Below are 26,766 nucleotides of genomic sequence, written 5' to 3'. Positions count from 1 at the left end.
TGTTTCTTTACATGGAAGTGCTTAACGCAAATATACTTTGGTTCATTCAGAAGAATCAGAAGCGTTGCAGAAGGAAGGCAGATAGTACTAAGAAAATACAAAGTAAGTGGGATGGGGGAACACAGGACACTGCATGAGCTTTTCGTGACCATCACTACTGCAGGATGAAATAGAAAACCATCAATAATTTAAATTTGATCTTTTTTCCTGTTTTTATGAAGCACAGATAAGCTTCATGTTCAAAACCTCACTGAATAAAAAACCATAGATCCAATTTAAACACATTTCATTGAATATTTCTTGTGTACATTCTTAATTATAATAATTTTTAGTACATTAATTACTTTTCTTTATTATTTGACAAATTTTATTTATTGATATATGTAACATACTTGTTTTTTATAAAGTTTAAAAAAATAATTTCATTTATTTTTAATTAATTTAGTAACACTCACCTCTTGGCCAAACTCCATTTGTAACTAATTAAGTAACTGGAAACAGGTCCCTGTTTGGCACAGAAAACGGTTGCTCATAGGAGAAATAATTTCTTGCAGATAATAGTCAAAGGCTGTGTGCACAAGTATGTACATACCTCCATAAAAATCAGAGCAGTTTCAAGTCTAAAATTCTACTAGTAAGAGTGTGTTAAATTGGGCCACCAATCATCACACCGTGTGCAGAGCCAGGTATGGGTGTCTGCAGTATAGGTTAGCAAGGTTTATTTTGACTCATTTTAGGTAGCAAGCTATAGTTCCCCCCAGTATATGTATCCAGGCATAGGTGCCCAAGTACATATAGGTTAGCTAAGTAGGTGATTCCAGTATAGGGAGCCGGTACAGTTGCACACATAATTTTTTACATATGCAGGTGCCCCTAGTATAGGTTACATAGGTAGGTGCCCTCAGCACAGTTTAGCTGTTTTGGTGCCTCTAATATGGATGAAGAATAGTTACCACCGGCAAAGGTTAGTTAGGTATGTTTCTTAGATATAGTTAGCAAGTATAGTTGTCAACTGTTTAATCTATGTATGTAGGTAGGTAGGTGCATCAAATACAGGTAACTTTAGTAGGTTCCCCCAGTATAGTTTAGATCGGTTGATGCACCCAGTATAGGTTAGATAGGTTGATGCCTCCAGTATAAGTTACAGTAGGTAGGTTCCCCTCCGCCAGATTACCTAAGTAACTGCCCCGGTAGGTAGGTAGCTAACCCACCTCCTTTCATAGTGCAACATTAACTTCAAAAAGCGCAACCTCCTACTAACAAACCAATGGGTGCAGGATCTGGATAGCCAAACCAATCCACAGGTATATACATAAGGATCCGCAAACTAGACAGTGCTTTAAAAAATGCTGGTATTCTTTATTGCAAGATTGTACATGAAAGGTCCAATACACTCAAAGATTTCAAATGACACGCGTCGTGCTTTCAATCTGACCTTAATCATATTTAAATTCCGTAGTGGAGGTTGAAGCCAGCGGGGAGGTCAGACCGACCTCTCCGTCCATTCCTCTCAGTGTCTGCCCTCCGTTTACACCCCCCCCCCCCTCCGAGGCATATTTTTTTGGATCAGGAAGCGCTAGTTTCAACTTACCTCCCTGCGTTCCACTCGTAGGTCAATAGCCACTTCAGGACTCATTTCTGCCTATCCGCTGCATTGAAACACACTGCTTCTGACTGAATATGAAGCAGAGTGTGTATCAACGCAGCGTCTACGTCAGAGCGGAGTCCGCCTGCGTTTAGTGTTCACAAGTGCAATGCAGGCAGTTAAGTTGTGAATAGCAGTTCCAAATACAATTACTATGCTTCCAAGTTTGTGGTGTTTCAGAGGGGGTACACGGAGAGGAAGGGAGGGAGAGGTCGAGCTGCCCTCCCAGCCGGTGGCTACACCCTTCCATTACAGCGCCCCCCTTGCCAATAATGCTCAGGGTGAACGCATGGGACGCACGGCCATATAAAATTCCTGTAAAAAATACACATTTATCTCATGTACATTTTAATAGCTACTAGCCGACCCGCAGCGTAGCATACGCCGCATAAGGGGGTAGAGGGCAGGAAGGGGGTATTGGGCACAGCGGCGGGGAGGGGGGTCGGACCCCCCCTCAACTGGGTCCCTCATGTGTGCTCCCCCTCCAGCTTAAGCTCAGCAGGAACCCCCCCCCTCGGTCCCCCATGTGTGCTCCCCCTCCAGCTTAAGCTCAGCAGGAACCCCCCCCCTCGGTCCCCCATGTGTGCTTCCCCTCCAGCTTAAGCTCAGCAGGAACCCCCCCTCCCCTCCCCTCACCTCACCTCACCTCACCTCACCTCACCTGGGTCCCCCATTTGTGCTCCCCCTCCTGCTTAAGCACAGTAGCAGCCGCCACTATTAGTAAGAGGCAGCGGGCGGGGATGCCTCACCTCTTCCATGTTCCAGCGTGTGTTCCACTGTTGTCACTTCCTGCAATGCCACCCACTGCATCGGTGTAATTTGCCTTTTTAAAAAAGAAGGAAATCTGCAATAATTCAGCTATAAGTGAACATCAGTGGTTACCCATAAGACACTACTACTAAATATGCCAATTATTCTTTTTCACCGTTAATAACCCAAGCATCCAGATCCACTGGTGAATAGCAAGCCTATAGCTTTAAATTTTACACAGTCATATCATACCCACATGTAGACAGTCTGTTTCAGACTTTTGGTCCTCATCAGTACATAGCAGGGATTGATATGGCTGTATGAGATAGGGCTTGGACCAGTACAACAGAGTAACCAAGCAGCTCAGGGCGACCCAAACCACTCGGAATGTATAGGGGGATTAAAGGGACCAAAAAGACCTTCTACTAAAAAAAAATCAAAGCGTGGTGTAATTTGGCTTCTTAAAACAGAAGCAAATCTGCAATAATTCAGCTATAAGTGAACATTTGTGGTTACCCACAATGCACCGCTACTAAATATGCAAATTATTCCTTTTCACCCTTGGTAAGTCAAGCAAGCCTATGGGCCTGATTCACAAAGCGGTGCAAACTGTTTAGCACGGGTGTGCTAAACAGTTAGCACGTGAAGTGCCGTTCGTGGACTTTTGCACGTGCAAAGTGCTGCGATTTGCGCTATAGCGGTCTTTTGCGCGCACAATTTGCGCAAATCGCAGCAGTTTGCGCGCGCAAAACTCCGCAATCGTGCGACTCGCGGCAAATTGCACACACAAAAGACCGCGATCGCACGAATCACGGCACTTCATGTGCTAAATGTTTAGCACACCCATGCTAAACATTTGGCACTGCGTTGTGAATCAGCCCCTATAGCTTTACATTTTACACAGTCATATCAAACCCACATGTAACAGCCTATTTCAGACTTTCAGCCCTCATCAGTACTTGGCAAGGATTGATATGGCTGTATGTGATAGGGCTTGGACCAGTACAACAGAGTAACCAAGCAGCTCAGGGTGACCCAAACTACTAAGAATGTATATAGGAGGATAAAAGAGACCAAAAAGCCCTCCTACTAAAAAAAAAGCAAAGCTTGGTGTAATTTTCCTTCTTAAAACAGAAGCAAATCTGCAATAATTCAGCTATAAGTGAACATTTGTGGTTACCCACAATGCACCGCTACTAAATATGCAAATTATTCCTTTTCACCCTTGGTAAGTCAAGCAAGCCTATGGGCCTGATTCACAAAGCGGTGCAAACTGTTCAGCACGGGTGTGCTAAACAGTTAGCACGTGAAGTGCTGTTCGCAGACTTTTGCGCGCGCAAAGTGCCGCGATTTGCGCGATCGCGGTCTTTTGCGCGCGCAAAAGTCCAAGATCGCACAAATCGCGGCAAATTGTGCACGCAAAAGACCGCAATAGCGCGAAATCACGGCACTTTGCGCGCACAAAAGTCCACAAACGGCACTTTACATGCTAAACAGTTCGCACCGCTTTGTGAATCAAGTCCTATAGCTTTAAAATTTACATAGTCAAATCAAACACACATGTGGCAGTCTATTACAGACTTTTGGTCCTCATTAGTACATAGCAGGGATTGATACAGCTGTATGAGATAGGGCTTGGACCAGTACAACAGAGTAACCAAGCAGCTCAGGGTGACCCAAACCACTCGGAATGTATATAGGAGGATAAAAGAGACCAAAAAGCCCTCCTACTAAAAAAAAGCAAAGCTTGGTGTAATTTTCCTTCTTAAAACAGAAGCAAATCTGCAATAATTCAGCTATAAGTGAACATTTGTGGTTACCCACTGCTACTGAATATGCAAATTATCCCTCTTTGCCCTTGGTTTGATATGACACTACTTCTTCTTCTTGCTTGGACCAGCCCCTTCTTCTTGCTTGGACCGGCCCTGGGGGCAGGGTGCTACTTCTTCTTCTTGTTTGAAGGTTGAGGCACTTAGTCTATTATATATATAGATAGATAACAGCCCAGCCACACAGAGTTACATGCTTATTCTAAACTAACCATTCTTACTCACCTATCAGGCTCAGGCTAAGTTCATCCGTTACTATTAGAATTAATGAAGGACTCAGATCCCTTACTCGAAAGGAATAATCAGCTTTGGATAGATAATGTCCTTTACAGAACAGGAAAAGTCTGTGGGCACACGGAATTAAATACATTATTAAAATTACTTGTTAATTATCATGCACAATGGAACTGCAGTAGAAACACAATCTTACTGATTTGAACCATTATGTGCACTTCACCAATTAGACTCACCTCACAGGCTCAAGCAACGTGCATCCGGTATCAATAAACCCACGGAAGGGCACATTGCCCCGCAGCAAAAGATATAAAGTGTTTGGTTGATCGAACGTGCAGTACAGAACAGTTCAACTCTGTTGGCACAAAGATAAAAAGATAAAGATAACAAAATAACATTTTTAATCTTACACAGGTTTACATCTACAGCATCACAGACAGCACCTTTTTTATGGGACATGGTCACTAAAAGGATTTATCATGGCTTTCAAAAGAAAATAAAGGCTACTAACCGTGAGCTTCCTCCAGCCCCAAGCTCCAATGACCTCCCTCGCTGCACCTCTGAGCTCAGCCGTTCGCCGTATCTCCGTCCAGGTCTCCGGCGTTGACATCATAGCGACCTTCAGGTTGCTTTGTATTGCGCATGCGCAAGCGGCGCTGTCAATCGAACCCAACGTGGTCCGGAGCGTACTGCGCAGGCGCATATTTACTGCGCCTGAACAGTCATCTGCGGACAGCATGGCGGCAATTGACAGCGCCGCTCGCGCAGGCGCAGTACAAAACGACCCGGAGTTCACTGTGATTTCATCGACGGGGACCGGGACGGAGATACGGCGAAGGGCCTTTCAATAGTGCGGATGCTTTAATGGAGAGGGGATTCAACCTCTTGTAGTGCATCCCTACCTCTCCCTCCCTTCCTCTCCGTTGGACGCCATCTGAGTGTGACTGCAGTAAAGCGTTTTGTAAACATCTAAACGTACCTCCCTGTGTCCATTTGACACCACTCTCCACATCTGTCTTCTCCACATATCCGCTGATACACAAGGTGTTTTATTTTTAAAAGCAAGCTATGCATTAATCATAGGCTATGAGGATTAGATAAAAATGGCGGTTATTTGAAACAGGGAGTAGAGTTTTTCTTGTGTACACAGCGTTTCCCTGCAGTCACACTCGTACGGCGGAACACATAGAGGAAGGGAGGGGGAGGTCGGTCTACGCTCCCCGAGGCTGACTTCACCCTCCATAGTGGGTGGCAGATACCTATGTAACCTTTACGGGGGAGGCACCTAGCTAGTGTAACCACACTGTGGTGCACCTGCAAAATGTAAAGTATCCTGGAGGGCACCTAACCTATCTAAAATGTGTTGTGGCCACCTACTTAGCTAGCTATCCTATACTGGTGTTAACTATAATTGCTACCTTTTTTTTTTTAAATAACTAATTACCCTATACTGTAGTAAAATTAATATGCAAAATATGATTTGGTGAACTATTCTAACACCATATAGTACATTCATCCACCAATATAACATGTACTGTGTGAACATACCTATGTAAGGTATAAGTGGTCCATGACACTATCTAACCTATACTTTGTGAAAGTACACTGTGTGCTTATGCTTTAGTCACCGACCTGGCTAACCCATTTTTTTGGCAAATATACTGGTGCACCTATGGCTGACTAACAATACTATGCCTGGCTACCTATATTGTGTGTACTTATACCTGTATAACTACACCGGGTACAACTGAAAATGGCTAACCAAAACTGCGTGCATGTATACCTTGCAACTTTCTTTGTGTTGGGTGGTTTGGTTTGTAATGAAACGTAAATTGAACGACATCGACCTAGGTTAATTTTACCCTGGAAACTGAACATACCACAGCCTTAATGATTTAAAAATTACTGGTTTATATAACATTTCAACTTACATCGCAGTCTCCAGTTATTGTCATCCAGTATGAATAGTACAATGTAAGGCCACAGGTCCCTGCAGCAACAGAAACAGGTTGCTTGTATAGATGTAACCTCAGTTACAGAACAGTTGTTTGCTGTGGGCATAAGTATGTTAAAAAGTTATTACAAAATAAATTCTCTTTGTTGAAGCTGAACAACATTCACATTGCATTTTCCTAATTAATTTGGGAGTAAAATATGTACTGGAAAAAATTAACGGTGCAAATTAAAGCTAACCTGTACATTAAATTTATTCTGCTACGTATATGAAAATTTCACAGTTATTAAAGGAGTGCATCCGCCCTGGTAGAGCAAGTCTCGAAGTGGGTCATTACTGATGCTGCATTACTGATGGATTTAATTTTTGTTTATTGGTTCGTACAGAGATCAGACATTCTTTAAAATCAAATACAATAGAAGTACATTTGGAAATGTCTTTTCTCCATTTGTACTCAAAGTGCATAGTTGTGTCTCAGATTAATACAGGGTTGCAGGCTGGCTTGTGTTATAGAGGAGGTAGTCAGATGTTCATGAATGCCAGACTGAAGAGTTAGGTTTTAATTTTATACTTAAATACTTTCAGGGATGGAGATGTCCCGATTGGGTGTGGCAGGGAGTTCCAAAGTGTAGGGCCAGCATGACAAAAGGCTCAGTCTCCAAAGGTTTTGAGATGGACTGTTGCGGTGATCATTGTGTTACGTCCTTTTTATCTACCATTGGTGGTCTAGTGATGCATTTGCAACAAGTCCTTCATGTATTCAGGGCGCATTTTGGAACGCGGAAAGATCCCAACCTGGACGCCGCACTGCCCATGTTGGTTTAGCCACCGGAGACCACCAGCAGCATGCGGAGTGGCGCAGCTTGCACCTCCTGCCTGCCACGTGCTGGAGGAAGCCCCAGGTAAGTGCATGCTAATTTGTCTATTTTTTTTTAACAGTCCCGTAACCTTCCCTTTAACGCTCATAGCTTAGACAGGTGTTGATGCCAAGGACTGTACAACCAGTGTAAAATATATCAAAATTTATTAATATGTATTTGTTATAATACTTCCCGTGTGTTGATGCCAAAGATTTCACAACTACACTACGATATTGCCTATTATATTGATCTACTGTGTATGACTGTTGGCTATTCCTCTGACTCTGATCCTGCTCTATGATCCTGTACCTTTGCATATCTGCTTTGATAGTTGCTAAACCTTTGCCTGATTACCGTCTACTCTCTTGTAGTTCAATTTTGAAATGATAGTAACCTCTCTGTATATGACCCTATGCCTGATGAACGATTGCTCTACTGTCTAACGATTCTGTACTGATACTTACCTCTCAGTTGCCGAAACTTGTCTGTCAAACCACTCTACTCATCAGTGGTCCCTTGCGAATGGTGAGGTGAAAGCTTCACCAGCGCCTGCGGTGAAGTTATTCAAAAGTGCAGTCATGTTTATTTTTTAAAGTCTGCAGTACAGTATGAATCAACTACTGCAGTACCGGTTGTGTCTCACTCTGATGCACTACATCCTGAATCACACAATACACGGGAGATTATGACAAATCGGTACTGTTTTCAACAGCTTTCCTGAGCTTGTACTCTAGTGCATGTTAACTGTACTGACAGCACCTCATTCCATCCCTATTCTGAGGTCTCATAACACTTTGGAACTTACGTTTTCACCTAATCACTATACACTAAGCTATTTTTTTACTATACTGTTATTATTGTTTATTCTGCAGATCACACATAGGCCTCAATTGACTAAGATCATGCTGTTGATAATAAGGCAAGAGAAAAATTACCTCTACTAGTAAGAGAGTTATCTTATCTCTTCATTGCTTACGTTAACCTCTTCTGTAGTTAAGTTACCTCCTCTGTAGTTAATTTACCTCCTCTGTAGTTATTTTCACATGCAGTTAATGAACAGCCTGTCTTTAACTCTGTAGTTATTTTGAGAATTAAACAGTTAACTTACAGACAGAAGAGTTAACTTTAGGTTTCCCTGTGGTTGAATTTTTACAGAATACTACATGCCTTATCACCATGTTAACAACTCTACAAGAGTTATTAAAGACAGGAGATAAGCTTATTGAATTGAGGCCAAAATCGTGTGTAGCGTCTGCATTATAGTTGATTCTGCATATCACCACATAAACAGCTATCTGACCCACGACATATCAACTTTTCAGCTTTCCATTCATCGTCCTAGCGGTGTACAATTTACACTCCTCTTCAAACAGCTATGTTTTGAAATTAGCGTGTTGCAGTTTGATATATTCGGCTGTTTTGCATAGAACACAGTGCTAGAGTTGGGCCGAACGGTTCGCCTGCGAACGGTTCAATGCGAACTTCTGTGGTTCGCGTTCGCGTCCCCCAGGAGAACTATTGCGGAAGTTCGGTTCGCCCCATAATGCACCATGAGGGTCAAATTTGACCCTCTACATCACAGTCAGCAGGACCAGTGTAGCCAATTAGGCTACACTAGCCCCTGGAGCCCTTCCCCCCCTTATAAAAGGAAGGCAGCGTCGGCCATTACTGTCACTCGTGTGCCTGCGTTACTGAGAGTAGGGCGAGCTGCTGCAGACTGTCTCTCATAGGGAAAGATTAGTTAGGCTTAGCTTGTTCCTGGCTGCATACCTGTTCTGTTCTGTGAAACCACCACTGCATACCTGTTCTGTGAACCCACCACTGCATACCTGTTCTGTGAACCCACCACTGCATACCTGTTCAGTGAACCTGCCACTGCATACCTGTTCTGTGAACCCGCCACTGCATACCTGTTGTGTTCAGTGAACCCGCCACTGTATACCTGTGCAGTAAACCTGCCACTGCATACCTGTACTGCTCAGTGAACCCGCCACTGTATACCTGTTTAGTGAACCCGCCACTGCCGTCAATACACAAACAGCTGTTTGCGGTGCGTTACACGGTGAGTTTGGTGTGTCAGTGTGAAGCATTACCTTAATTACACTACCTGATTGTTGTATACACATGCAATATGTTTTATAGCACTTTAGCCCTGTCATGTAGCATTCAATTTGATTTCTGCCCTTCAAATGCTGTTTTGCGTCAAATACCGATTTTTCTCGGGGACTTTTGGCGTGTATCCCACTGCGCCATGCCCCCTTCCAGGAGTTAGACCCCTTGAAACATCTTTTCCATCACTTTTGTGTCCAGCACAATTTTTTATTTTTTTCAAAGTTCGCATCCCCATTGAAGTCTATTGCGGTTCGCGAACTTTAACGCCAACCAAACCTTCCAGGGAAGTTTGCGAACCCGGTTCGCGAATCTATAATTTGAGGTTCGGCCCAACTCTACACAGTGCACCATCACATTCATTCCAAGGACACCACACCCTGTTGCGTTACTGCTTCCTTGTCCTTTTACTTTGAAAAAGCCCATAGGTATTTGTCCTTCATCCAGTTGTTAACCACTTGATTACCGTGGTCTTTAACCCCCTTAAGGACAGGGCACTTTTTTTACATTCAGACCACTGTAGCTTTTACGGTTTATTGCTTGCTCATATAACCTACCACCAAAATGAATTTTGGCTCCTTTTCGTTTCACAAATAAAGCTTTATTTTGTTGTAATTTGATTGCTGCTGAGATTTTTATTTTTTATTATATTCTTAAACAAAGACATGTGTTTTGTCCAAAAAAAATTTATGTTTACTTTGTGCTGATATTTTTCTAATAAAGTAAAATTTCTGTATACATGCTGCACTAAAAATGTGAAAAAAACTTGTTTCTCATAAAAAAAAAAGCACAATCAGCCTATATTTATTGTTTTTGGTAAAAGTTATAGCGTGTACAAACTATGGTGCAAAAAGTGAATTTTCCTATTTTGAAACATCTATGAATTTTATAACCCCCTGTCAAGTTTCATGAGGGGCTAGAATTCCATGATAGTATAAATACCCCCCAAATGACACCGTTTTTGAAAGAAGAAATCCCAAAGTATTCACTGATAGGCATAGTGATTTCATAGCAGATATTATTTTTTGTCACATGTAAGCGGCAAATGACAGTTTGTGACAAAAAAAAAAAATTTCTTCTAACTTGCGTAAATAAAAAAAGATATCTGCCATGGACTCACCATGCCCCTCTATGAATACTTTGAAGTGTCTACTTTCCAAAATGGTGTCATTTGTGTGGTGTGTTTACTGTCCAGAAATTTTTGGGGGGGCTAAATTGTAAGCACCCCTGTAAAGCCTAAACGTGCTCATTTGACTTTAGACCCCTTAGCCAAGTTATGCTGCAAAGAAGTGCCACACATGGGGTATCGCCGTACTCGGGAGAAGTAGTATAATGTGTTTTGGGGTGTATTTTTACACATACCCATGCTGGGTGGGAGAAATACCTCTGTAAATGCCAATTGTTTAATTTTTTGAAAACACAATTGTCCATTTACAGAGATCTTTCTCCCACTCAGCATGGGTATGTGTAAAAATACACCCCACAGCACATTCTACAAGTTCTCCAGAGTACTGTGATACCACATGTGTGGCACTTTTTTGCACCCTAACTGCGCTAAGGTGCCCAAAGTCCAATGAGTACCTTGAGTATTTCACGGGTTATTTTTGTTTCAAGACTACTCCTCACGGTTTAGGGCCCCTACAATGCCAGTGCAGTATAATAACCCCACTAATGACCCCATTTTAGAAAGAAGACACCCCAGACTATTCTGTTATGACTATGGTGAGTTCATAGAAGATTATATTTTTTGTCACAAGTTAGCGTTAAGTGACTATTTCTGCCAAAAAAAAACAATAGAAAAGAATTTCTGCAAACTAGTGACAAAAAATAAAAATTTTTATGAACTTAACATACTCCGAACGGAATACCTTGGGGTGTCTTCTTTCTAAAATGGGGTCACTTTTGGGGTTCCTATACCGCCCTAGCATTTTACTGGCCAAAAAATGTGAGTAGACTGTAAAACAAAAATTTGAAAATGACTGTTCAGGGTTATAAGCATCTGCAAATTTTGATGACAGGTGGTTTTTGAGGGGGCGAATTTTGTGTAACCGGTCATAAGCAGGGTGGCCTCTTAGATGACAGGTTGTATTGTGCCTGATTTGATGGATAGGAGTGCTAGGGGGTGACAGGCGGTGATTGATGGGTGTCTCAGGGGGTGGTTAGAGGTGAAAATAGATGCAATAAATGCACTGGGAAGGTGATCGGAAGGGGGTCTGAGGGTGATCTGAGGGTTTGGCAGATTGATCGTTAGTCCACACGGGGCAAATTAGGGCCTGATCTGATGGGTAGGTGTGATAGGGGGTGACAGGAGGTGATTCATGAGTGTCTTAAGGTGTGATAAGAGGGGGGAATAGATGCAAGCAATGCACTGGCGAGGTGATCAGGGCTGGTGTGTGATGGCGTTCAGAGGGTGTGGTAGGGGGCTTAAGTGCCCTAGGGACAGATAGGGGTCTAATCTGATGGCTAGCAGTGACAGGGGGTGATTGATGGGTAATTAGTGGGTGTTTGGAGGAGAGAACAGATGTAAACACTGCACTTGGGAGTTGATCTGATGTCTGATGTGCAGGCTATTGGTGTGGGTGGGTGATCAGATTGGCCGCAAGGGGCAGCTTAGGGGCTGATTGATGGTTGGCAGTACCAGGGGGTAATTGATGTGTGGCAGTGACAGGGGGTGTTTGATGGGTGATTGACAGGTGATCAGTGTGTTATTACAGGGAAGGAAAGATGTAAATAATGCCCTGGCGAATTGATAAGGGCAAGTCTAAGGGCAATCAGAGCATGTAGGCGGGTGATTGGGTGCCCGCAAGGGGCAGATTAGGATCTGATGGGTAACAGTGACAGGTAGTGATAGGGGGTGATTGATGGGTGATTACTGGGTAATTAGTGGGTGTTTAGAGAATAGAATAGATGTAAACACTGCGTTTGGGATGTGATCTGATGTCGGATCTGCGTGCGATCTGTTGATGTGGGTGGGTTATCAGATTGCCCGCAAGGGGCATGTTAGGGGCTGATTGATGGGTGGCAGTGATAGGGGGTGATTGACAGGTGATTGACAGGTGATCAGGGGGGGAATAATGCATACAGTACATGGGGGGTGTGGTCTGTGGGGTGGCCTGTGGAGAATCTGAGGGGTGGGGGGGTGATCAGGAGGGAGCAGAGGTCAGTTTAAGATTTAAAAAAAAAATTTGAAAGATAGTGACAGGGAGTGATTGATGGGTGATTAGGGTGGTGATTGGGTGCAAACATGGGTCTGGGGGTGGGGGGGTCTGAGGGAAGCTGTGGGCGATCATGGGGCAGGGGGGGGGGAAATCAGTGTGCTTGTTGCAGACTAGGGTGGCTGCAGCCTGCCCTGGTGGTCCCTGGGACACTGGGACCACCAGGGCAGGAGGCAGCCTGTATAATACACTTTGTAAACATTACAAAGTGTATTATACACTTTGTATGCGTCGATCGTCGTGTTAACATCTCGCCGACGCTTCCGTGTGGCCGGCGGGATGTAGTGGAGGTTGAGCGGAGTCGAGCGGAGGTGGAGGATCACGTCACAGATGACGCGATCGCTCCACCCATGCCCTTAAAAGACCCGCCTTCTCTGCGGGTTAGCAGGTCCTTGTGGGCTCCACTTCCCGGCCGCCGCTGTGCGTTAGGCGGTCAGGAAGTGGTTAAACATCAATAAATATTGTACTGTTACCCAATTTAGTAGTTTACTTATTTACACTGTTGTCATGTTGTATTGTTTTTTTATTAATAATCATTATTAATAGTAGATAGAATATTAACTTTAAAATTACTATGTGGATTTTTAAATAATGTGAAATTATATTAAAAATGTATTACCTTTATTATAAAACTTTATTTAACTTAAAATGTATACAGTTATTCAATACAATTGTGTCAAGCTTCATGTAAAAATAACTTAATTTACTTTATTTTCACGTTATAAACACATTCAGATTGCCTTTATTCACTACGTAGGTATTACTCAGTTCAACCACATTACCACTTTTTTTTTCATTTGGTTTACTGCCGTGTTCCATCATAATTAAACCCACCACTTCAACAAAACTGCCCATTACAAGCTGCCATTACTAAACATGACGCACTTAGAAATAAAAGACCAGCTTCACTATCTAGCACCCCCTACTGACCAGTCAGTGTACAATAATGAATGTTACATTCATTATTTTACACTGACTGGTCAGTAGGGGGTGCTAGATAGTGAAGCAGGTCTTTTATTTCTAAGTGCGTCATTTTTAGTAATGGCAGCTTGTAATGGAAATTTTTGTTGAAGTGGTGGGTTTAATTATCTTATTCTATGTCCAAGCTACCTTTAATTGAACAAAATGAAAATTAAACATAACGTTCTTTTCATAGTGTAATGTAATAAACGCTAAATGATTAATATGTATTTTGGGGATGAATTCTATAGGTGTTGGTTGATCAATTTTTTCGAAAAGCTGACGTAATTTAAATAACTGATGATAACATCCTCCTCACATATAACATGTCTATAACAGTCGGCAGATATGTACTTGATTTTTCGTTTGCAATTCATGTAATAATCTTTTATTTAATTTCGAATGAAATTCTTACTATAAATATTTACATCAATGCGTTGGATACTAAAAGGCATGTATTTTCCATATGTGATTAAATATAAAAAAAAATGTCATCAACTTATGCTTCTAAATAACATGTGAATAAAAGCATTTATATTATTTCTGTTCAGTAATTTTTTGATCCCTATAATAAAGATTAGAATTTCGAAATCTATGCTGAATATAAAAATAATGAGTAATACCAATTATTAATTAGTTACTAGAAACGTCCGACATTACTTTAAATAAATTTTTCTCACCATGTACTCCAACTATATCTTGGCACAAAGCACGACAGACCTTGTGTCTAGCAAGGAAGATCGTGCTTTTATTATTTCACTTTTAACATGATTAGTTGTTTCTCGTGTCAATCACAGTATTGTAATTTTTCTGATGGCTCTCATTGGTTTAAAAAAATATATTAGCATATCACGAGGTTCATGCAAGTGCGTGCACGTGAGAATCACGTTATTGTCATGCGTGGTTTTTTTCCAATGTAATTTATATTTAATATTAAGTGTCAACAATATTATTTAATCAATATACCTATGTATATTTTTTATGACTTTATGCAAAATTTAAGTAGCTTTACTGAGTATTTAAATCCTTTACGTGAATTTTTAGAAATATAGGTATGCTTCTTTAATAGTTTCGCGGGCCTAGATGTTCATAGTCTCGCGAGATTTCCCTATTCCCTACATTTAGTTGGCCGTGTGACCTCGCTCATTGTTGCACGCAGCTTGCGTTAAGCGAAGACAGCAGCTTCCGAAGATGAAACGACGACAGAAGTCGCAGGGCGGTGGCCACACCAAAAAGAACGATAAAGGAAGAAAAAGCGAGCATCCACAATCCGTGTCAATGAGGGACAAGAAGACCACTGTTCGTGCTGATACATTTAATGTCGAGAAATCCGGTGCCACTGAAAGACACACCCGATCGCAAAAGAAAAAAGACAAAGAAAAACCTGGAACAAGTACAGCAGTGCAAGAACAATTGAAGGATGACCATGAAAAGGTTATCAAGAAGCCAAAAGATAAAAAAATTTCAAAAGAAGACACGAATGCAAACAAGGCTGAAAATGTCCAGACTAAAGTCCTTGATCTAACACAGTACAGAGATAACCAAGTCTTTCAAACAGAAGAATCCAGCAGCGAATCCAATTCTGATCAGGAAGACCAAGAAGACAGTGATGCCTCTCTCACTGTGAAATGTGCTCGAAGTATAGACGATTCTGGATCAAGCGTACTATTAATGGAAGAAGAGGAAAAAAGTGGTGAAGAGCAATCATTGCTTATGGGAACTAATAGAAAAAGAGCATTCAAATTCACTGAAGAAGAGAATTTAGAGTTATGCGCGCACCTGTGCCCTTGTTTTAAGTACATATTCACCAGAGAACAAAATGCTGAAGAGTTGCGAAAGAAGGAGAAAGTCTGGGAGGACATCGCTCTACAGGTATATTTTTTTTTTATATATATATTAATAATATTTTTTTACAGATATGTTTTACTGATTTATTTAAAAATATATTTAACAGAATAATAATATTTTTAATAAATTTTAGAAGTAACTAATTAGGTGTGACATCGTACATTCCATATGTTATGTCAATTTTTTTTATTTTATTTATATATGTATTTGTCATTGACAATAAATGTTTGACTGTGTAATCTGAAATAAATAGCTCTATAGTAGAAAACGTATGGGGAACGTCATATTCATTATTTTTTTTGCATTGTGTATGTGTGCTAGAAAATACCACTTCCATCTTTTTTTTTTTTTTAGGACTGTAATTGTAGTACACTTTTATGTTTTTAATAAAAATTAAAAAAAAAAAGGGTGGGAGAGGTTTATAATACAGTAAAGAATTTAGTTATTTTGAATTTCTATGCTTTGATGAATTACAATAAGAATCTTTACACGGCTGCTAGCGCTATTAAATAGAAAACTTTATTAAAATAACTAAATGGACACAAGTTTCACACGTTGTGTACTGCATTGTGTTCTTCTTACACTGTTTAAATAAATGAGATTCCTTTTGTCACTTATTCGCCATAGAAACTCCTCCTATTCCCGCACATACAATTGATACCACACTGAGAGGGGCGTGTAAGAGGGCGATTCCATCAGTTTATAAAGAGCGGAAGTGCCTTGTATTTACACTGAACGGAAGTAGATAGTGTATAATACATTCGTAGTTATGAGTGCATATTGACTGGTTCTGCTGAGTGATAGTGCCGGTGTAGTGTCAGAATGTGCAGCCCCGCACGTTGAGCCGCTCTATTTCTTCTGCGCATGTGGTTATGGGACGTACGTGCTACGTCATACTCCAACACTGCAGTTCGTGTAGCGTGATGAATGTGTATATTTCTGTGCTGCTCTGCTTTATCATTATACTACACCCATTGCTCTCCGCCCCTTCTGCGGTGGTGGATGGAGGCGGCCACAACGTTTATATACAATTCAGCAGCAGGAAAACGGTCATGCGCTCTTCTGCTGAAGACGTGTATCCTGATGGTGTAGTACGCGATGACGTGTCCTCTGCAACGAGCTGGGTTGCTCTCGGGCTGCCTATTATGACATAACAATAGCGAATATGGGGTGTAGAATAATGGTAAAGCAGAGCAGCACTGAAATATAGACATTCATCACAATACACCAAACTGCATCGGTGGTGGAAGACCTAGCAAGCACGTCCCATAACCGCATGCACAGAAGCAACAGAATTGCCCAACCTGCCGGGCTGCCAGTTCTGACACTACACAGTTTCTGATATATCATTGAAATCAAATACTTATTTCTACAATCAGGTACTTAGTAGTTATTAATTTATTTAAAAGGTTTGCATGGTGAAAATTTTAAGATTTATTGTAATGATTAAATACAAATAATATTTTTTCTGATAGCATCGGACTGGGATTTCGATTATGTATAATTAATATTGTACCTAAATGCGTATTGCACGAGTTTTGCTGAAATTCATCATTACACTAATAGCATCCGTATTAATATAAATCTTTGCTCTTTCCTCCAAAGTTTTGTGGATTTGGTTGGGAAGAACCCACAGAAATTTTACAGTCATCCATACAGAGGAATGCATTGTAAAGTCAATATTCTCATGTCTTACATGCTGTTGTTGTGTCTTATTAAGATGCATGTTAAGTTGATATGCCACGTATGCCCATTTTTTTTTTAAATTTTTGGAGTGTCGGATGTGTGGAAGCAGAGGTAATTATAATGTTACCATCCTCAGCATTATGAAATAGTAAAAGCCAGCGGACAGTCTACAATTGCGCATGCGTTGCAGTGCAAATCCACAGGAATTTTTAATCAGACACAACACCGGTGTAATGTCTGATTTCGCTGCCCGGAAGGTCACGTCCACACTGAGTACCACGCATGCTTAGTGTGAAGTTAATTATGCTGCTATGGGTAAAATAAAAAATATCTCCGCTGCCACATATCATATATTCACCAAATTTTCAGGGTAGGTAGAGAATCCCACGAACGACCTCTATGGAAAATTGCAGCCCCCGAGCCCCGCTGGTTCAGGAGATAGATTAGATAAATGTATCTCGAGAATCAGTGGGTCTCGGGGGCTGCAATTTGGCATGGAGGTAGTTCTGGGGGTCACCTCTCTACCCTTGAAATTTGGGGAGTGAAAGAGGTGCGGGAGCGGAGATATTTATTATTTTACCACCAGCAGCATAATTAAAATGGAGTTGTGGCCGCAAATTCTCCAACTGCGCATGCGTAGCAGTGCAAAACCACAGGCAGCATAATGAGACACAACACCGGGACTATTTCCCTTTGTTCCTGTATTGATTTATTGCACTTCCTGTTGCTTAATTGGCTTGCATCTGCACAACATGGGTGGGGGGGGGTGCTTGAATTTAAATCAATTGTATACATGAACATATAGGAAAATGAAGCAAATACATATATTTTTAAAACATAAGTAGTTATTCTGAAGTGAATGTTTCTATGCCAGACGCTATTCAGCCGCTGAAGCGTCATAGAACAGTCCCAATTTATTGCCCCCTATTAAGATCTTGTCAATACCTAAAACTGGTACAAAGACATTGTTCCTTGTACGTGTAAAGTTCACCAAGTAAAGTCAGGTTATCTTTTTACAGTTATTTTGATGAAATAATCTATTTATAGTTAATTTCACCTGTATTCTTATAATAATTACGTTAAGTAATGTATGATTGACTTCATTTTTATTTAGGTATCTTCAGTTTCACAAATTGACCGTTCAGCTTATAGCTGTCTTCGAAGGTTTCAGGACTGCAAGTCAAAAGTACAAGACAAGATATCACGGGAAAAGTTCACTACAGTTCATTACAATAAATGGGAGAGAAAACTTTGCGATGCTATCTTTCGAAATCCAAATCTCGGACGTAGGAAAGGTAAATTTTTGTTTTGTTTAACATTAAAAATGTAAAAAAAAAAATTGCGTACTTTACCTGCCTACTTTGTGACACCAGTGCCTTTGCAGTAGTGCAGTACATTGTCCTGTTAGTGACACTTTGAGAATGTCTATAGATAGTGTACGTAAAAGGTAAAGTATTTGCATTTACGCATCACTGTCACTGTATGACTCGTGGGACAGGGAGAGACGCTTAGCCGACATCCGTGACATGCTGTTTGATATACCTATCCCATGACTGCCTTTACTGCAAATAGATTGTGAATGTATTTAATTCAGAAACTGCTCACAATCTGTGAAGCCGGTGCAGTTGCTGCACCCTGCCAACGCATACATTACCTGTTCCAGCGGCGCGACTAACCAGGTCCCTGCTGTTTTCTTGTACACTCCATAATGTGGACCGTTCCTTCAGCTACTGAACTTCAAGGCTAGGGTAACTTTAAACTGTGGATGGCGCTGTACTGTTTACCCTTCCGGCCAGAACTGAAAGTTCTGTCTAGCTGGTTAAATGGTCCATATCCAGGAGCGTATGCAATACAGCGGTGTACATGCTAGTGGCGGTACATAAAAAGTATATCCGCTGCATTGCTTTGGTCATTGTGAATTTGACCAACGGTAGCCATGCACTCCCGACCCTTAAGCGATAGATAAAACTCTTCCTCACGGATGGTTCAACGCGAACTTCTGATGTCACTCGAACAATGATTGGTGTATCAGCGTTATACACGGTGATTTCACGGCCGATTGCATCACTGTGATCGGATCGGCTGTATATAATTGTTAAAATCATTAGGTGTATGGGCCACTTTAGCAGTCATAATTCAGCAAAGTGCATTGTTTTTTTAGAAGACTATCTCATCATCAATTTTAAAAGCAGGTGATACTCTTGGACTACCCAATAAGTTGGAGACCATAAAATTCTGGCGTGTAATTATCTAAAATTATAATTTATATTTTTTTTATTGTAGTTGTGTTTAAAATGTTAAAATTAATGAGTATTCATTATCACTGTTATGTATTGCAAAAGTTGAAAGAATTCATGAATATAACCACATGGGGGCAGGCTTGGGTAAGAATTTAAATTTTAAAACAAAGACTGACCTATGGGAATGGATGTGAAAAGGCACATAGAATGCTCAAGTATATATTTTATCATAGTTTTTATTGATGACGTTGAGCAGTAAACAATGAAACGAAGAACCGGGACTAAACGATATTGAACTTACCTGTATATTGCATCTTGATTTTCCTGCTGTTCTGATGTTGATTGCTGTAAAAATTCAATTTGTATAGTGTCTGCCTAACTTTGCATAGCAATAAATTTGCACATGCATCAAAAATTGTGCCACCAGTTAACTATTTTTAAAGCTTATGTCCAAGGCGTTATGTGGTTACTGCACCTGTTATTTAAAGTGTGAGTAAATTAGTAACATAACCTGGGTATGTTGGTCAATATTTTTCAGGGCTGGTGAGTTGGTCAAAAAAAACAACGACTCAGATTCCTTAATTTAGGATTGGAAAAATTCCGACTACTGGACTCAGACTCCTTTAATTAGCATATTAATTTTTTGTTTATTAAAAGTATGTACCGTGAAATTAGTCTCATAACTGGCAACGCTTAGTTATTTAACAAGAGAACTGAAGTGTGAGGGATATGTCAAATACTATATGTATTCAATTTGTTACAAAACTAGTCCTTGGTAAGAGTACTTGGTAAAGGTACAAACCATAACAAAGAAAATCTATCATGACCTAGGTAATGTAACAGTGGTTGCATGTAAGAATGTTGTGACGGTACTCTTCAGGGGAACGAGTTAATTATTCATCTATTACACATTATTCATGTAAAATCTGAACATGGATCATATCTTAGGCAATGTAGCTGTGGGTACATGTACTAGTGATGTGCAGGTACGGTGCAGGTGAATGTGGAGATTCTTCCTCTATTACACATTCTTCTTGCAAAATCTGAACCAGGATTATGGATGACAGACAACACCTATCAGTTCAATATGCACAAAATTGTAAGTGAATTCCCTCTATCTCTGTGGGGAGTGCATATGTATAGTAAAGTACTGCTGTGTAACAACATAATTCTGAGAATGATGAAATTAATGATTTCTACCGACATTTGGCATCCTCTGGCCCCCTTCAGGCTAATCAGTCCCTCGCTGTCCTCCTCCACCACTTGCATGTTCTACTATGAATCAAGGTACTTGAGCCAGTCTGTCATAGTGCGCATGCACACACTCCGCCGCCTGAAGCTTACTACACATGCGCATCACTATTGCACAGGTGCAACATTTTCCTGGCTGTGGCAGCGGCACGTGGCTGGACTGCGCTGACTGGCTGAATTTCCATGGACAAATAGCATAAGATCAAGGTGGTGGAGGAGGACAGCGAGGGACTGATTTGCCTGAAGGGGGCTGGAGGAAACCGCAGTAGTATATAAAAAATTTACTTTTCATCCCTCTCATGTACCCTGTAATTTGTATTCACCAAACCTAATTTTAACAACATATCAAATAATTTGATTTCATGTGCAAACAGAGCGCACACATTTGCATAAACCATCATCCATGCTGAAATATTTATATCTCATCCTCCATCGATTAATGGCACGGCTACACATCAGGCTTCATAGTTACAGCATAGATGTTATGTAGTATATTTATAATATGTTCCAGTGTACACATCATATATAGTGTACAGTAACAATCAGATACGTATATATGAATTAAAAAATCCGATGACTGCTTTATGGAAGCAGCACAAGTAACTAATTTTGGTTGCTTTATTAGATTTTTGTGGACTGAGCACAGCTATTAATGTATATTGTGTGTATAAATAGTTGAGTTTTATGAGTAATATTTCAGAAATAGAACATTGTACCATACTTTGAATTTTAATTCCAGTTGCAATTTCATTAGGATTTAAAATGCAATTGTTACCAACTACAACTCCGACTCCAGGCGCGAAAAATTGCTACGACTAAGACTTCTCGACTCCGACTCAGACTCCACAACCCTGAAATTTCTTCACACTGTTTAGGAAAAAAAAAAACCTTATTTTTTTTTTTAAGGATATTAAAATCCTTTTTTTTTTTATGTTCAAAATATTTATTATATTGATAAATATCTTTTTTATTCAAGTATCATTGTTAAATTCAATACATTTTTAAATACAATTAAAAGCTATTGTACAAGGTTCATTTTTTATCTAAACATTTTATTTTGATAGGAACTAAAAGAAAGAAGAATTCCTCGGCAAAGAAGATAGTGTATAAGAGAGCAGTTAGTACAGAAAACGATTTGGATTTGGAAATTGAAAGTATTGAGAATGTTGTGTCCAGATCCAAAGTTTTGGAGAGTTTGGATGAAGAAGGTTAATATTTTGCACAATTTATATGTTATAGTTAACATATCAATAAGCATAATTTGTTGTATATTTTAATCTCTTTCCAATGTTGCTTTCTGAATGTAATTGTATACTTGATAATTTTTTCTTTTTTTTTTTGTAATTTCTGGAAATAAGCAGACATGACTGCATCATATGATGTAAATGAAAAAACTAACGTTTCTAAAATATGACAGTTTTACAAACAACACGTAGCAATTTTTTTCCGGTTGGATAATTAGACATAAAGCATTCTTCTTCTAGGTTGATGGTCTGTTCCCTATTAATCTTAAAAATATTTTACATCTTATATCTTACCTTTGAATTTTTTTTGCATTAAAAAGAATTTAATGCCATTAGCTCTGTTCTAGTGTCCATAACAAGCATAGCAATAATGAAATCGGCACGTCCTGTATATAACCCAACAAGTAAAATACAAGTGAATATAGTACACTGTGTATTAACAGATAATGCCCTTAAAGAGAACACGAGGTGGGTTTGAAGAATGTTATGTGCATACAGAGGCTGGATCTGCCTATACAGCCCATCCTCTGTTGCTATCCCAAACCTACCTAAGGTCCCCCTGCACTCCGCAATCCCCCATAAATCTCAGCCGTGCTGTGAGGCTGTGTTTACATCTGTAGTGTCAGTCTCGGCTGCTCCCCCGCCTCCTGCATAGTTACGGTCCCTGCCACCATTACTTCACCTCCAATCAGCAGGGAGGGAAGGGATGCAGGCGGGGACCGGAGTTCTGCAGGAGGCGGGGAGAGCAGCAGACTGACACTATAGACATAAACACAGGCAGCTCTGACAAACTGTTTGTCAGCAGCATGGCTGTGATTTATGAGGGATTGCAGAGTGCTGGGGGACCTAATGGGGGTTTGGGATAGAAACAGAGGCTGGGCTGAATAGGCAGATCCAACCTCTGTATGCAGATAACATTCTTTAAACCCACCTCGGGTTTTCTTTAAATTAATAATATTATTATGAAAAAATTTAAATAATGTCTACAGTGTAGTATTGTGATAAAAAACATATGGAATGAGAGTTAAATATAGCTAGTTGTATGTCTTAATCATGTTCACACAAAAATCAATATTGGTTTAATAAGTAAACAAATCAGTTCAATCAGCACAACTTAGCTTGACAGCACTAGTAAAATATTAAAAAATTATGATAGTTAATGTTATATGTAGCATTTTTATCTTACATATGTTCATCCACAAAATGAAATGGTACACCCATGACCCTGTTCGGTCCAGTTTATTGGTAGTTCAAGATCCCTAGCATATCACAGTTAAAATAGAGTACCTAAGCCTTGACAAGCAAGATTATTTGTGTACACAGTGGATATAACTTCATTTAAATGGAATGAACACACAAATAATCATGGTTAATTTTAAAAGATGTTAGTTAGTATGTATTCTGCCTTGCTGTCTGTGATATTTGTGATTTTACATGAAAATTAAAGGACCACTGTAGAGAGAGGTATATGGAGGCTTCCATGTGCAATTGCTTTACATGTATTTCAGTTGCCTGGCATCAAGGCTGCTGTATTTGTCTTCAGTAGCCTGAGAATAGCACCTGAGAAAAAAAGGCATTTATTACTATAATTTACTGATTTTTAATAATACAAATCCATATCTGATTCATGCTTCTATAGGTGGAATTCCTTCTTTAATATTGTAGACAATGGCTATGCATGGTTGCCTGTCAAATTTGGTACACAAAAAAAAAAAAAAAAATTACAGCCTCCATAGACCTTTGTCTTCAATTCGCATGTGTGAGAAATATTTTATTTTTAATTTGTTTGATCGTGTCTATTGTACTCTTATGCTATTATACATAATTTGTATGTAGCACAAAATCTTATGCGCATATTGATATCATGACATCCAGCGCTACCCTGAATACCTTTAATTACTGCACACTATGATAAATATTCATTCTTACTGTCACAAATTACTGTATAAAAGCATTATTCATACAAAAAATCCAGATAGTGTGACAAAAAAGGGCTCTGATTCAAAATCATGTAATTCGACTACTTAGTCTCCTGTACTTCCAATAATTATGTTAATACTTATCATTTATGTTCATTTTTTATAAAATTAATTAAACTACAAATCATCAGTGTATGAAAATAAATATTTCGACTCGTAATCATGGTTTTTAAGATTTCACAAAATCAGGGTTCTTGAGTAGGTTTCTTTGTACCATATGCAATTCACTTTTTCAAAATAGTTTTATCGTAGGTGAAGTTTAGAAGCTTTAAATTAAAATGCCTTTTAAGCCACCAGAGGACAAGAAAATGTCTAAAACAAATTTTGATAGTACCCTTTCAACTACCTTTTTTTTTTTTTTTTGCTTTTTAAAGAGCTGAAAAAGTACGTAAATAGAATATTAAAAATTATCTCCTGTGAGGAAAGTTATTTGAAATAGTGATTTGCATATGGCCCCTAGTCTAAATACACACTTCTGATTTGAAGTGTATTAATATATATAAAATGAGTTATTAATTTCTACACAATAATTTATGTAAAATTTCTTGTACAGAACATGAAAGCAAAGAAGTGGCTTTACCAGCGAAAAACAAGAAGACAAATAAAATTGGAAATGGAAAAGAAGGAAAAAAAGAGAACAATAACACCAGTGGTACAAAAATCGGAAAAAAGACTCAGGAAACACAGGAGTCCGTGACACCCATGGAAAGAAAAAGAAAAGAGGACGAAAATCATGCTCATGATGAAAACATAAGTGAAGGAAACTCTAACGTGTGTGACAACATAGACCCTGGTAATGGGAATGAATCATCCCAAAGAAAAATCACAGTTACTGTTGACATGCAGAAGAAGTCAGAAACCACAAAACAAGAGGTTACTAAATTAGTAGCTAGTGAGAAAACAACCGAAATGTCAAAAAGACCAAAGCGCTCTGCAACCAAAAACTACACACAGTGCAATGAATACGTTTACGATGCTTGTGTTTACAGCCTTGAAAAAAAAAACAAAGCGGTAAAAGAAAAGTGTGTTTCAGGGATTGTGGAATATGAGGTGTCTTCCAATGACGATGAGAAATTAGGTAATGATACACCATCCAAAGAGATAGAAGTGAAGGGAAAAATTAGGGAGAAGACAGGAAATGTGGTTGAAGAATCCGAAGTCGAGGCAGAAAGTGTAGAAAGTATAGAAAACAGTGATTCAAATAAAGAAACTGAGCCAGTTTCCAAAAGTATTACTCAAGACATTAGTGACGCAATGTTACAAAGAACCACTACTTTACATATGGACCGTATGTTAAATCTTTCCAAAAACATATATGAGCTCATGAGTCTACTCTTAGAAAATCTAAAGTATGTCCATGAAAATCAGCTTGAGATTTTAACCACTTCAGCCTACAGCTTCGAAAATCTTATGCATCCGAGCAATGTTCACCTCCCATTCATTCGCTAATAACTTTATCGCTACTTATCAAAATTAATTGATCTATATCTCATTTTTTCCGCCACTAATTAGGCTTTCTTTAGGTAGTACATTTTGCTAAGAGCCACTTTACTGTAAATACATTTTAACAGGAAGATTAAGATAGAAATGGAAAAAAATCATTATTTCTCAGTTTTTGGCCATTATAGTTTAAAATTAATACATGCTACAGTAATTAAAACCCATGCATTTTATGTGCCCATTTGTCCCGCTTATTACACCATTTAAATTACGTCCCTATCACAATTTATGGCGCCGATATTTTATTTAGAAATAAAGGTGCATTTTTTCAATTTGCGTCCATCACCATTTACAAGCTTATAATTTTAAAAAATTTAATAAGATACTCTCTTGACATGTATATTTAAAAAGTTCAGACCCTTAGGTAACTATTTATGTAGTTTTTTTTTTTTTTTAATTGTAATTTTTTTTATTTTTTTTTTAATACAAAACTGTATATGGGTAATTTAGTTTGGGAGGTAAATAGCCAATTTTAGATGTAATGTAATGTATTTTTTTATTCAGTACAGGTATGTGGGTGCAGTTTACTATTTGGCCACAAGATGGCCACATTCAAAAAATTCCTAGATGCGAACGATGTCGCATCTAGGAACTAAAAAGAAGAGAAGAAGTGTCCTGGGGGCAGAAATACCACGCTCTCTGATGAGAAAGCGTCGGTATTTCTGCCGGGGATTTAGATCGGTGAATGGGAATTATATTCCCATTCACTGATCGGGGGGGCAGCGGGAGGCAGCGGGAGCGCGCGCGGGCGCGCGCCCGATCGCGCGCACCACACGGCTGCAGCACCACTGCCTATCTGGACGGATATATTCGTCCAGATATGGCGAAGTGGTTAAAAAGGCAGAATGCAATTATGGATGGTGAACGCAAACCTTCTCCATAATTTGATAGACAACATTGCGTCAACACAGTAATGTATGTATTACTGTGTTTAGAGTATTGTCCTTGTTAAACAGTAATTGTTCAGTTGCTTTACAGTTTCCTATTAATAGTGTTATTTTAAGCTCATCCATCGATAAAGTATAAAACATTGAACTGTCCAGTGGCACTGAGGAAAGAGGTAAATGTAGACTGACGTGTTTTTTTCCTTGTAAACAATAAAAGTTGGCTGGTAGGCCTGAAGATACTCTGCCTCTAATATTATCCATAGGCACTGAACAACCATGCAGGGGATCCTGCATTGCATACTTTTAAGTACGATCATACCAGACTACCTACATGCTTATTTGTGATGTTAATCTGAATATAATGCCTAAAATGTAACACATTTTATGTACGACAAATGTAATTGATGTGAAAAAAGTAAACATGGTAGTCTATGGATACATCTTACTTCAGTTTAAATTTAAAAGAAAGGAACTTTTTATTTGTAGTTTAAATTGAGAAATACACCAGCACGGAATTTTATTTATACCTACTTATGTTAAATAAAAACTGCAAAGATTTAGTAATTTTAAGTGTT

Source organism: Hyperolius riggenbachi, chromosome 7 (genome assembly GCF_040937935.1).
Source record: "Hyperolius riggenbachi isolate aHypRig1 chromosome 7, aHypRig1.pri, whole genome shotgun sequence".
Taxonomy (NCBI): domain Eukaryota; kingdom Metazoa; phylum Chordata; class Amphibia; order Anura; family Hyperoliidae; genus Hyperolius; species Hyperolius riggenbachi.
The sequence above is the reverse complement of the archived record's forward strand: the minus strand, read 5'-3'. Positions refer to the sequence as shown.